Here is a 13,414-nt window from a genome sequence, read left to right on the forward strand (position 1 = left end):
TGTAATTTCCCACAAATCACTTAACCTCTTCTCTCGGTGTCAGGTTCCTCGTTCGTTAAATGGCAATAATAAAACTGCAGCAAAGGCTATTGTGCAGATTAAATATAATCAGGTATTTAGTGCACTTAGCCCTTTGCCTGGCACATAGGAGGTGCTCAATAAGTGTTAGTAGCAATGACATTTATAGTGGTTGTGATACAACCCTAGAATATTTATGAGACCCACTGATGCTACTGTTTATTTTATAGATTTCTTCTCTCTCCTAACATTACTTTAATTGCACAAGTAACCCACAATCCTAGTAATTAATTTTTCCTGCAGCAAAAGAAATTAATCTTTGGTGAATCTCTAATTGAATTGTTCAAGTTCACCGGTACTGCCTGAGCAACAACATAGGTACCTCTCCAAGGCCTCCAGGCATGGGAGGTTAGCCACACATGTTGTCAGACCTAATTACCTTTCAGAAGCACCCCATGGTGGCAGATGACTTTTTCTTCTGGAGTTTTCTGACCTGAGGGTGATTTTCAGGCAGTAGTAAGAAGCAGAAGCCACCACCTCTACACTATGGTTCTAAAGTAATTCTGTACAGGCTTGCTGATTACATGAGCACAATGGAGGCAGAGACCTCTTAGACTACATGAGAAAGTGGTAAATAATTTGGGGGAGAGATCTTTCTCTTAAGTATTCTTAAGACATCATTTATACAGGTACATCCTACATTTTTGTAGTTTCTGCTGAATAATGTAAGGTGACATTGTCCTGTGACTCACATAATTTATCTCTCAGACTCAAAATTACAGTGTTTTTTTGTTTTGTTTTGTTTTTAAAGATTTTATTTATTTATTTGACAGAGAAAGACACAGCGAGAGAGGGAACACAAGCAGGGGGAGTGGGAGAGGGAGAAGCAGACTCCCTGCCGAGCAGGAAGCCCAATGCGGGACTCGATCCAGAGACTCCAGGATCATGCCCTGAGCCGAAGGCAGTCGCTTAACCAACTGAGCCACCCAGGCGCCCAATTACAGTGTTTTAAATGTCTCTGGAACATGTGCTCTCAGATTCATTGGTCCTTATCTTAATGATTATGAGCCTTTGACTAATGAGGAAAAGCTATCTTTTTCCTCTTTGCGGTGTAATTTGTGATTGAGACATTCTTCCTGGACAATAAAAATATCCTTGCGCTTTAGGGGCACCTGGGTGGCTCAGTTAAGTAGTGAACTCTTGATTTTGGCTCAGGTTATGATCCCCAGCGTCCTGGGGTCGAGCCTCATGTGGGGCTCCCCGTTCAGCAGGGAATCTGCTTGAGGATTCCCTCTCCCTCGGCCCCTCCCCCCACTAGTTCGCACTCTCTCTCTCTCTCAAATAAATAAATCTTTAAAATATCCTTGCACTTTGTGCAAAATAAAATTCTTCACACCTTACTTGATTTTCACAGTCATCTGAAAATGTGGGGGCCCTGCAGAATTCAATATATATTTATTGAATGAAAAAGCTGGTGAGTTTTACCCTAACGGAAAGTTAACATTTTTTTTTTTTAAGTAGGCTCCACTGGGCACCTGGGTGGCTCAGTTGGTTAAGCGACTGCCTTCGGCTCAGGTCATGATCCTGGAGTCCCAGGATCGAGTCCCGCATCGGGCTCCCTGTTCGGCGGGGAGTCTGCTTCTCCCTCTGACCCTCCTCCCTCTCATGCTCTCTGTCTCTCATTCTCTCTCTCTCAAATAAATAAATAAAATCTTTAAAAAAAATAAATAAATAAAGTAGGCTCCACTACTTTAAAGTCCCAATGTGGGACTTGAACTCATGACCCCATGACCCCAAGATCAAGAGTTACATGCTGTACTGACGGAGCCAGCCAGGCACCCCAGAAAGTTCCATGTATTTTATTTAAGGTTTTATGCATTAGTAGTAGATATTTTTAATCTTTTAATTTCCTCTGTACCTTAACAAGTTATTTATCCTATAATTTGATATCATTCATGTGTATCAATTTTCCTAAACTGATCTTAGCTCCAGTCAATATCTAGTGCATCTTCTAGAATATATCATTAAGTTCACCCCCCACACCTACCAGTTAATATATGATAGGACCCCCTTTTAATAGTTTTGGAAGACAAGCCTAGCAGTTGCCTATTATATCATATTTTTATTTTATAGAGTTATGTTTTGGAGGATATGATTTGAATCACATTTTATCTGAACTATTAAACAACAATCTTGTTACAGTAGGGTTCTGCAGTATTCCTTTCATTATCTTGTCCTCAGCTCTCACTAATTTGTTATTTTCTATACATTCTGTCTGTCTTTAAGATTACTATCTGTTTTGGGTTAAAGGAATATTTTCTTGGATACAAAAATGCATCATCAACCAAAACAAAAGAGTTATTCTCCATTGATGTGTCTTCCTCCTCCTTCCTGATCTGAGGATGATGAGGCTAAAGTTTCCAGCTGGATCTGGCAGTCAGCATTTCTGGGATAAATTAAATGAGCACACTTGATTGAGGTGTAGCTGGACTGTATCACTGTCTTCCTATTATCCTGGGAGATCAAAGCAGAGCACAAAATGGGGCTTAGTCTCTAAAATATTTGAAACAGATGGCTGGTTCTTTTTGGTGAAAATTCAGGTTTTAAGGCAGACCACTTGTTAGCAAGACTTCATTTCTTTTCATTGAAAGAATAGTCAACATTGAACACTGAACATATACCACTCTTTCTTCCTCAATTTCAAGACTAGAATCACAAACTTTTTGCATGAGGAGGGATTTGGCCTAGAAAGCGCTTGGACTATCTGGGTTCCTTTTTATGTAAATATAAAATAAGTTATTCAAATTTTGCTTTTGACATTTTGGGTATTAAATGAAAACGTCTTAAACGTTTAAATTTTCATAGTCATTTTGTTGATGGGTCACTATTTAAAATCTAGCACTCATATGGTTGTATCGTCCAGAAATTGAACCAGGATGTTTATCCCTCACTTCATGTTTTAACAAACTGAAAAGCCCATTTACAATTCTTTATCATTGACATCTGGGTCCTAAGTTCACATAGAATAATTCCATAAGTGTGGTTTGAGATTTTTATTGTTTGGTTTAAAACGGACTGAAATGAGAAAATTAACTAAAAAATATTTATTGGGAGACTACTCCCAATCCATATACTGCACTAGGTATATGGATTAAAGTATATGTTTCAACACTGTAAAACAACTAGTAAGGCACATATTCTCCAACAGCGAAAATTATACAAGGCACAATAGGAGAACCCAGGCCTCCACAAGAGACTCAAGGTCTCACAGAGAAGGTGATGCTTGAACTGCCTCTTAAAGGAGCCGCTGGCATTTGCCAGGCACATGTAATTTTAGACAAGGACATAGACGCATAAACAGCATAACAAATTTGGTGTACTCTTAGTAGTTTATGAGGGATAGTGCTTACGATGTATATTAATTATTTGTATGTAACCTATTACCCCCGAACTTGGCAGCATAAAAAAAAATAATAAGCCTTTGTTATCTCAGTGGTGGTGTCTGTGGGTCAGGAATTCAGGAACCACTTAGCTGGTTAGAGTCTGTTATGGGGTTACAGTCAAGATGTCAGTTGGGACTGCAGTTATCCAAAAACTTGGCTGGGAATGGAGCATCCAGTTTCAAGATGGCTCATCCACAGTTCATGTTGGTTGTTGGTAAGAACCTTCAGTTCTTCGCCATATGGATCTCTCCACAAGGTGGCCAACTTCACCCGAAATAAGTGACTCAGGAGAAGAGAACAAGGATGAAGCCACAAGTGCCTTCTGTGACCTAGAATCAAAAGTTACATACCATCACTCTTACCATATTCTCTTCCTTAGCAGCGAGTCACTAAGACCATCCCACATTTAATGGTGCAGAGTATCTTGGGCTCTACTTTTTGAAGAGAGGCATGCCTTAGAATTCATAAACTTATTTTAAAACACTACAGAGTGTCAGGGTAGGGGGGATGACAGACCATGAGGGTGATGCAGTCAACAGGTAGATCATGAAGACCTTAGTGTGCCACTGCAGTCTGTACAGGATGGACAACAAGGGGAGAATACTGGAAACAAGAAGGTCAGTTAAGATTCGCTTCTTTATTTTGTCCTGGAGAGCAATGCTGAAGGCCTGAATGGATGCAATGGTGGAAGAGTTAGTAAAGTGGGAATATGTTCATTATCAAGAAACATTGGTTCTTCTAAGAAATGTCCTAAATTGTTTCCAATCTTCTTTGGTTTAGAAAATAGAGAACACAATCTGAAAGCCCTTTTACAGTTCAGAAAGTTAACGTGTCCACAGGAACTATTCAGATAAAAAGTAGTGAATAAAGCCTGCATGAGATATAATTGTTCAAGTTGAAAAGCATCAAGCTGTGATGCGCGGCCACCAGCTGAGCGACATAGCTCCTAACCATATTTACAGGTCAGGTTACCTCTCCAGGCCTTGAACTTTTCATTTAGAAAGTAGGGCAAGGAGAAGGGAAGTAGATGACCTACATGATCTCTAAGATTCCTCTCATCTCTTATGTTCTGTACTCAAAATGAGTACAGGATGCTGTTTTGATCCAATTAGTGTTTAATTTTTGACCTTGAGAATGTTTGACTCAATAAAAATATTTGACCTATTCACAAATATTTAAATCAGGATAGACCAGTGTCAGGGAATTTTCACTGAATATTTGCCGTAGCTGAAACTAAGTTAATTAGTTTAACTTATTTAACTTATTAAACTCTGTTTAATTTCTTTTTTTTTCTTTGTTTAAAGATTAATTTATTTGAGAGAGAGCATGTGTGCGTGTGAGCAGGGGGAGGGGCAGAGGGAGAGGGAAAGAGAGAATCTCAAGCAGACTCCCCGCTGAGCATGAAGCCCAATGCAGGGCTCGATCCCAGGACCCCGAGACCATGCCCTTAGCCAGAATCAAGAGTTGGCCTCTTTTTTTATTTTTTAAGATTTTATTTATTTATTTGACAGAGAGAGACACAGAGAGAGAGGGAGCACAAGCAGGGGAAGTGGGAGAGGGAGAAGCAGGCTCTCCACTGAGCAGGGAGCCCAATGCGGGGCTCGATCCCAGGACTCTGGGATCATGACCCAAGCCAAAGGCAGACGCCTAACGACTGAGCCACCCAGGCACCCCCAAAAGCTGGCCTCTTAACCAACTGAGCCACCATACATATAATTGAAAATATCCAACTTTTTCAATATTCTTATTTTACTGAATCATTTTAGTATCAGTTTTTTTCCATATTTAAATTGTATTATGATTGGGGCACCTGGGTGGCTCAGATGGTTAAGTGTCTGCCTTCGGCTCAGGTCATGATCTCCAGGTCCTGGGATCGAGCCCCACGTCAGGCTCCCAGTTCAGCGGGGAGTCTGCTTCTCCCTCTCCCTCTGCCTTTCCCCCTGCTTGTGCTCTTTCTGTCTTTCTTTCAAATGAATAAATAAAATCTTTAAAAATAAATAAATAAATTGTATAATGATTTTATCATTCAGAGCTTTGCCCATATTAAATTTTACTAATTATAACTTTCTGCAACTGTGAATTTTCTATGCCTATTGCCAAATTCAGTTATCTATTTTGCCAGTGTTTTATTTTGATATTACTGTTGATGCAAATAATACTCATTGTGAATTGATTTTTCTATCATTTTATTTTTTTTTATCATGATAAGTGTATATTCTCTTTAATCCTCATCCTCTATTTCCCCCATCCCCCTACCCACCTCCCTTCTGGTAACCATCAGCGTGTTCTTTATAGTTAAGAGTCTGGCTTTTGGTTTGTCTTCTGACAGGAGTGAGGTGATACCTCGTTGTAGTTATGAATTGAATCTTTTAATGGTAATTATTATTTCTTAACTAGTCTGTGAGAAAATTTTAAGAATTTCCTAATATTACAGTTACCCCATTGTCTGAAATTGATCTATCATAGGGATTGGCAAAATTTTTTGTAAAGGTTCATATAGTAAATATTTTGTACTTTATGAACCCTGTGCTCTGTCAGCACTATTCAACTCTGCTGCTGCAGTATGAAAGCAACCATAGCCAATGTGTAAATAGTGAGCATGACTGTGACCTAATATAACTTTATTTAGGTGCTAAAATTTGATTTTTGTATAATTTCTACATGTCACCACATGTTCTTGTTTTCTCTTTTTCAACCATTTGAAAATGTAAAAACCATTCTTAGATGATGGATTATAGAAAAACAGGCAGTGGTGTTAAATTTGGTCCACGGAGTATAATTTACCAACCTCTGGTCTGTTGCTTATCCAGTTCTTCTTTGTTGTTCTCATCACTTCCCATGCTGTTATCTTGCCGTCCACAGTTGTTGGTGAAGCTAAGCACAGATGATAGGATTAAAATGTCCTCAGGGTCAGAATGTCAGCTAAAGTTATCAAGAATAACTTGTATTTTACATAGACTCTAATGCATTTTATAGATGATGAAACAGATTCTTGAAAATAATAATTCTTAATAATTATTGAAGGAGCTTACTATGTGGTAGACACCTGGGTTATTACAACCCCATAAAATTTACTAGCCCCAAAGTAACTTGTCCTAGGTCTCATAGCGAGAATGTTAAACCAGTCTCCAGAGCCCATGCTCTTAACTACTGCACAGTATTGCTCTATAGTTCTTCACTTCCTCACAGAGTTACCCATACAGTGCAAACATTTTATAGCAGATAATGTAAGTGATACAAATCTGTCTCCGGTGAGGGCAGCCTCTGGGTAAGAAAGCCTTTCTTCACTAGTCTTTGAAACTGGATGCCCCATAATTAACATGATTACCAGCCAAGGGCCTACATGCTCCGGCTACAGTATTTGAGTGAGTCATGTTTATGGCCACAGCCAGCCACATTGCCTTCCCTGGCACGAAAGAATGGAGGCTACTGTGTCTGCTCAGAATGTAGTGCTATAAGGCGTGACATGCTGCAGCAGCTTTTGCCAGAGAAATATTCAAGTCGATAAGATTCTTACTAAAATCATAAGATACAGAGGACCACCTGCATTACTTTAATTCCATAGCTAACTAGCAAAAAAATTCAGTGAAGTAACTAATATGAGGACAGATAAGGCAAGCAGCCAGGCAAACAACTGTGCTTTCCTATAAGGTACAAGTTGTAATTGCTCCAAGAGACACTGGGATGCAGGAGTTCCAGTTCAGAGGAGCCTGGCCCCTGCCGATCAAACCATATAGTGCCTGGGGTTGGGGGCTGTTAAGTAATATGTGAACTTGATGCTTTATTCTCGTGCACAGAAAAATATGATTGCTTAGATGGGCATGTTAATGAAATCAGGGAAAGCTGAAAACCTCCCAGTACATAGAAGATACGGCATTGAACTCACAAGATAGTCTGAGACACAAATGTCAGCCTTAGGATGGCTTTGCGGTATTCTTTGAAATGGTACATCTAGGAAACGATATGTGGATGGTTTATTAGATAGACAGATACAGAAGTACACCAAACCAAATGAGACCTTAGAGTTTAGATGAAGATGGCAGAGACTTTGCTTCCTGTGGATGATCTAGGGCTTTCGATTTCTTGCCAGCAGTAACATCTCAAATATAAGATTATAGCTGCTGAAGCCTACAAAGCAACAGAGTATGAAGAATCCCCCCAAATTGTATTTGAGCAGGTTGCTTAAAGCATGGAGAGAGCTGTTCCTCCTGTTAGTTGCTGTGAAAGTCTGTGACACTGAAAGTATACTCCCTGGAAAGAGACCAAGGAAGAGCACTTAATGACATGAACAGATTGACATGGTGACACAAAGGTGTATTCTGCATTCTCTTGTCGCTTTTCCTCTTTGCTTGATCTTTAGAGTTGGGGTTTCTACTTCACTTTTTCATTCTGTTTCCTATTTTCTAAACACCCATAATGTGTTAGGTATTCTGATTATATCAGGAGCGTGGTCTCTGTCCTTCGTATTTCCTCACTAAAACTGTTACAGATTTTGGATGTAGGTCCATATGTATGGTAGCTTTTTCATGAGGACTAAAAGCTGGGGCTGGAGCCTGGGAGATAAAACAAATATGAAGATTCTGCACAAACATAACTTTTTCCCCCACTATCAAGTCCCTTTACATTTATCCCAGGAGCCTTCCTACTCTGTTGTATCACATTGCTTCACCTGCTTCAGTCTAGATGTACTCCCATTTCTGGGTCCTCGGAGCTTTCTCCCTTGGTCTGCTGGCACTGCCTTTTTTTACTTGGTAGTACTCTACTGTTTTTCTCTCAGGATCTGTCAGCTCAGTCAGAGTGCTTGTGTTGCTCTTTCTGACCACTCTGTTCCTCACATTCCGCTGGGACTGCTGCGCTCTGCCATCAGACTTCAGAGTTGATCTTCAGTTGGCACTTAATGAGCCCTGTGTTGGATCAGAGAGAATCAGGGCACAGGGATCCTTCTTCCAAAAATTGGGTTATATATATATTATATAACACACACACAAAAGTTTGGCTTGCCCCACATTACTTAATCCTGAAATCCCCTGGCTGTTAACTTACAACATGGAACATCAGTCACAACTTGTAGGATTTCTGGTATTTCTATGCTGAGCATATTTTGTCAGAGTAACGTTTTTATCCTCCAGTAATAATAAAGCTTTGCTAAAGCATCAACTACTAGTAATAATGAAATGGTGATGTCTGTCAGAGTTTGTGTTTTGCTAAGAAATTTTTACTTTCAGAGACGGGGGAGGAGGAGATTAATTCAGTGACTATATGGGAGGTTTTATTCTCAGATAAAGAAAATGGGTAGAGAAAACCATATTCCTAATTTTTGTTTTCCCACCCAAAGCCTGGATTACTCCCAAGGTAAAAGGAGTAATGTCTGGAAATTGTTAATCCATGGGATTTGTTCATGGTGTATAAAATTTTCAGAGAGAATTTGCTTTTTAAATATGATTTCCTGATTGACTATGGCAGACATAAATCCAGGAAGGACAGCTCTGTTGGAGCAGCCAAGATCCCTCCCACATTTTTTGGTGTATATGTGTGGAGTGGAAATAAAGATTCTCCATGTGGGTAGGTCAGGAGGAGAGAGAAGTAAAAGGGAAAGGAGAGAACAGTGATGCTGCTGGGGTGAAAGTAGGGGCCGCACACCCTGACCTCTCTTGGAATTCACTGCAAGCTCACTAGGATCCTAGCTTTATTTCAGTTTATAGTAATGAGAGAGAGAAGTTAAGGAGTCACCTTTTGTGCCTCCTCTCGTGGTACTGTTTTCAGTTCTTGAAGTTCAGAAACATACCCATCCTCTCAGTTGGCAGAGTTCGAAGCTGTGCTCAAGCTGAACATAATGGCTAAGGGCCCTTTTACTCAGATCTTTCCTTCCATGTTGCTCTGGTCCCCCTCCTGCCACTACAAGCACATACATGTGCTTCTCATACATACCAGATCGCATGTCTCTGACCTGTTTGTTTCCTGGTTATTTCTGACTTTAACATGAAGAGATCAAATTCCTCTACACAACTAGTCTTTCTCTAAAAAGCACAGATACCCATTTCTGATATTTATACAGAGCTGCAGATACATTTATATTTTCCCCTGCATTTCAAGTGATAAGTAGACTCTCCTTCTCTCCCACCTGTACCCTCCTAGGCCATGTTTAATGAGGAGCCATGTCTACTAAAGGCTTCAGACACAGAACGAGCCCCTCAGTGGCCACAGCCTATCTGTGAGCATTCCGCAGTGAACTTCTAAATACCTCCATTCTCTTCTTGTGTTTGATTTGACACTAGAGTTGAAATAATAACGTGACTGATGGCAAACTATCCCATTCTACTCCTCCCAACTCTTTTAGGTTTACACACACACACACACACACACACACACACACACCCCTTTAACCTGACCTTGAAATAAGCTAATCACAGAACAGTCTCCTCCAGAGACTGGCCTCTGTTTGGGAGCCCATATAGAGATAAGCCATCCAATCTCATAGTTACTAGATAATCATACTTGGCCCTTTTCTTCTCTGTATTCCTGTAGACTGTGAGAAGGAGCCAGTGGATGTGTTCCCTGTAATGTAGATTCACATCCTTTGTTATGTCCTTGTTTATTGACATATGTCAAGGTCAGAAGGTTCCTTTTGTTTAACCTGGGCACCTCCACTTGGCCTTCTCTTCCACTTCCCGTGCAATTGGTACATTGCATTAGAAAGAGAAGAAAATGAGATGTTGTGATATGTTGTTATTGTGGTTTGCCCAGCAGGCAACAAGTGTGTTGCTGTTTTTCAGATCCATCTGTCTAGCAGACAAGTAATAATTCCAAGAAGTGTTGTTGTGCTTGACTGCAGCAAACAATTATAGCAGGAGCCCTCAGAGGATCAGAATGGAGTGTGAGTTACAATTCCAGCACTCAGGGATGTGCACAGACATGCGAGGAGTTGAAGCCGCCATTTTTGCCCGTGGCCAACTGTCTAACTAGTCTTTTTCCTTTTAAATGCTGCATCAGCATTCATTTGGCTTGCCTGCTCAAAGAATGTGAGCCTCTCTTCTCCCTCTTCTGCCTCATTTTTCTCCCCCATACCTAGAATTGTTTCCACATAATTTCTCATTCATATGTGTATAGCTGTGGAGCTTTACTATAGAATGGAGAAGTCGTTCATCTGTTTTATCGTGTGCACACTTTTACGTGCACACACACAAATATTTAAACTCTACATTGTTCACTAAAATCCAATAAATGATTTATTGTGAAGAGGCAAGCCTGCGGCCAAGAACTGAATTGAAGATGCTTTCCCATCTTTATTAGCTCTTAAGAGCAAGGAAGAATTTTGGAACATACACCTGCTCTTAGCATTTCTTTCTTTTTTTTTTTTTTTTAAGATTTTATTTATTTATTTGAGACAGAGAGAATGAGAGACAGAGAGCATGAGAGGGAGGAGGATCAGAGGGAGAAGCAGACTCCCTGCCGAGCAGGGAGCCCAATGCAGGACTCGATCCCGGGACTCCAGGATCATGACCTGAGCCAAAGGCAGTCGCTTAACCAGCTGAGCCACCCAGGCGCCCCTGCTCTTAGCATTTCTTAATCTAGCAGAGTGGATGGCTTTTTTTTTTTTTTAAGATCTTATTTATTTATTTGACACAGGGTGGAGGGGTAGGGGAGGGAGAAGCAGGCTCCCCGCTGAGCAGGGAGCCTGATGTGGGGCTCCATCCCAGGACCCTGGGATCATGACCTGAGCCAAAGGCAGACATTTATCTGACTAAGCCATCCAGGCTCCCCGAGTGGATGGCTTTATTCTAGTTATCTTACTCTCTCATCTGACCACATCATCTGGGAGCCTACTATGTGTCCTCTTGATTGGTTAGCTTATGGAGTAGTGTCTGTGCCTCATAATTGTATTCTCTCCTCTTAATGTCCATTTATCTGCACTTCTCCATCTGCACATATTTGTCTGCCCCCTTATTGGTAAATGACCTTATTTTCATGTATCTTACAAGTTTCCAAATATTAAAGTAGGTACTTGAAATATCTACAGCCTTAACATCCTCCATGAGCATATAAATAAAGGGGCTCAGCAGATTTCCTTCCCTCACTAGTGGGCAGGCCCCCAACACTCTGCTATATTTGAGTAGCATTTATTACACTGCATAAAATAGGGTAGGTTTTAACAAAATGGAGAATAAATAGGCAAAATATAGTTAGCAGCTCTGTAGTTCAGATTTCAGGATTCATTTTATTCTGTACCCTGTTTCCTATCTCCTTACGACTTTGAGTACAGAATTTTTTTCTCTCCGTCTGGATCAACAAGTAGGGGATGATTTGTTTTGTCTTGCTGAAGTGGTAATATATGCTTAAAGAAAAATTGACAACAGACTTCTGAGCTGTAAGACTAAGAGGAAATGATCACGTGTTATTTAAAAAAATTATTCCCACTTTTGTTTGTACTTCAAAACCCATAGCCTTTTTCAGTTTTCATAGACACATTTAAACTTCAACAAACCATAAAGCCCTTTAAATCTGAAACCCTTGAAGAGAGTTTTTACTTTAAGAACCAGATATTTCTACTTGTGGTAAGATTTCTGATTAACATTTATTCATCTCAGTGATCCAGTGGTCCCTGGACCTGAACTCCTAGTGATAACCAAGTATTTACTATTCCTCTCCTTTACCCAGTGTTAAAGAAAAAAAATTATCAAAAGAAAAAAATTATCCATTCACTTTTTAAAACAGCAAGACAGACTTCATTCAGGACCATTGTGATAGGTATAGGGACCACTGCAATGGAGTTTTTCGGTGGGGAGAAAGATTGTGCTTAACAATCTTTGAACTGAATACAACAAGGAAAAGTAGAAATTTATAGCCCAGGAGCAGGGTGGGGGTCAGTGGATGGAGGCTTACTAAGAGGAGACATCAGGGAGAAGGGCACATTCTGGCTAAACCCTCCTAATGGGATCCTTGCTGAAGGCAGGCCAGAGTGATCAGACATCACCTGGAGAATGGTGGAGGATGAGGAACCTGATCAGATACTGAGGGTGATCAAATATCAGGGATGGGAGATTCTTGATAAACCAATTTAGCAGAATTCTTGCTAAAGCTGGACAATGTAGAGATGAACACAGAAGCTCCAAATTTAGGGCCCAGTTGAGAAGAGAGTTCAGGGGAGCCTAACTAAAGTTAGGTTAAAGAGAGAATCTTTGTCACCAGTATATAGATAAGGTCATGAGAATGTTAATAGAGCCAGTCCAAATTTTTTATTAACTGTCATAATAATAGGTCATCTGTAAGGGAGGGTGAGAAAGGGATTCTGCTTGCTATAGAACTCATATTTGAGGTACTTAGTAAATATTTATAACACAAGTAATATTCTGAATTATTTTGCTTTTGTCGTGATTTTTATTTTTGGTTTGGAAGGTAAGTGTAAGACAGTCACATTCTATAAAATATGGGGAGTCAAATAGATATACATGAAAAGTAGTAATGAAGTCAGGATTTGGAGCCCTTAAGTTTCTTGCCTCTAACTTTAGATTATCTGTTAATTTTTCCTGAAATTTTGGAAGTTTATTGACTCTACCACTAAAAGGAAGGCAGCTATGCTATTATAGAATTGTTTTTCAGTGACTAGTCCTCTAAGCAGAAACTAAGTCTAAAGCTATTAAAATTTTCTAGATTCTCAATGTTAACAATAAGGTTTGGTTTTTGATGGAGGTTATATAGGTATATCTTACAAACTGTTCTGAAGTTTTGACTTTTTTATAGGTTATTATGAGGGTGCAGACATGCTAGGCATATTTTTGTCCAAAGTATCTCTTGCCGGAGAAGTATCAAATGAAGGCCATTCTCAAATGTATGTATTTTTTTCTATTTCGTAGGGTTAAACATTGGTAAGGACTGTAACACCAAAAATATGTAGGGAGTCCATTAATTGTCATTCTGTTTGGGCTTCAAATGAGAAGGCTAATTAAGAGGTTGGA

At 39.9% G+C, this 13,414-nt stretch overlaps 1 protein-coding gene across 6 annotated transcripts in view; it reads left to right on the plus strand.

Moving 5' to 3' along the window:
- Positions 1-13,414, plus strand: part of ERC1 (ELKS/RAB6-interacting/CAST family member 1) — a 555,561-nt gene that overhangs the window by 492,448 nt on the left and 49,699 nt on the right. The window lies entirely within an intron of this gene.

This window comes from Mirounga angustirostris, unplaced genomic scaffold, assembly GCF_029215605.1.
Source record: "Mirounga angustirostris isolate CCGP_5_RB_7025 unplaced genomic scaffold, mMirAng1.0.hap1 SCAF_5, whole genome shotgun sequence".
Lineage (NCBI taxonomy): Eukaryota > Metazoa > Chordata > Mammalia > Carnivora > Phocidae > Mirounga > Mirounga angustirostris.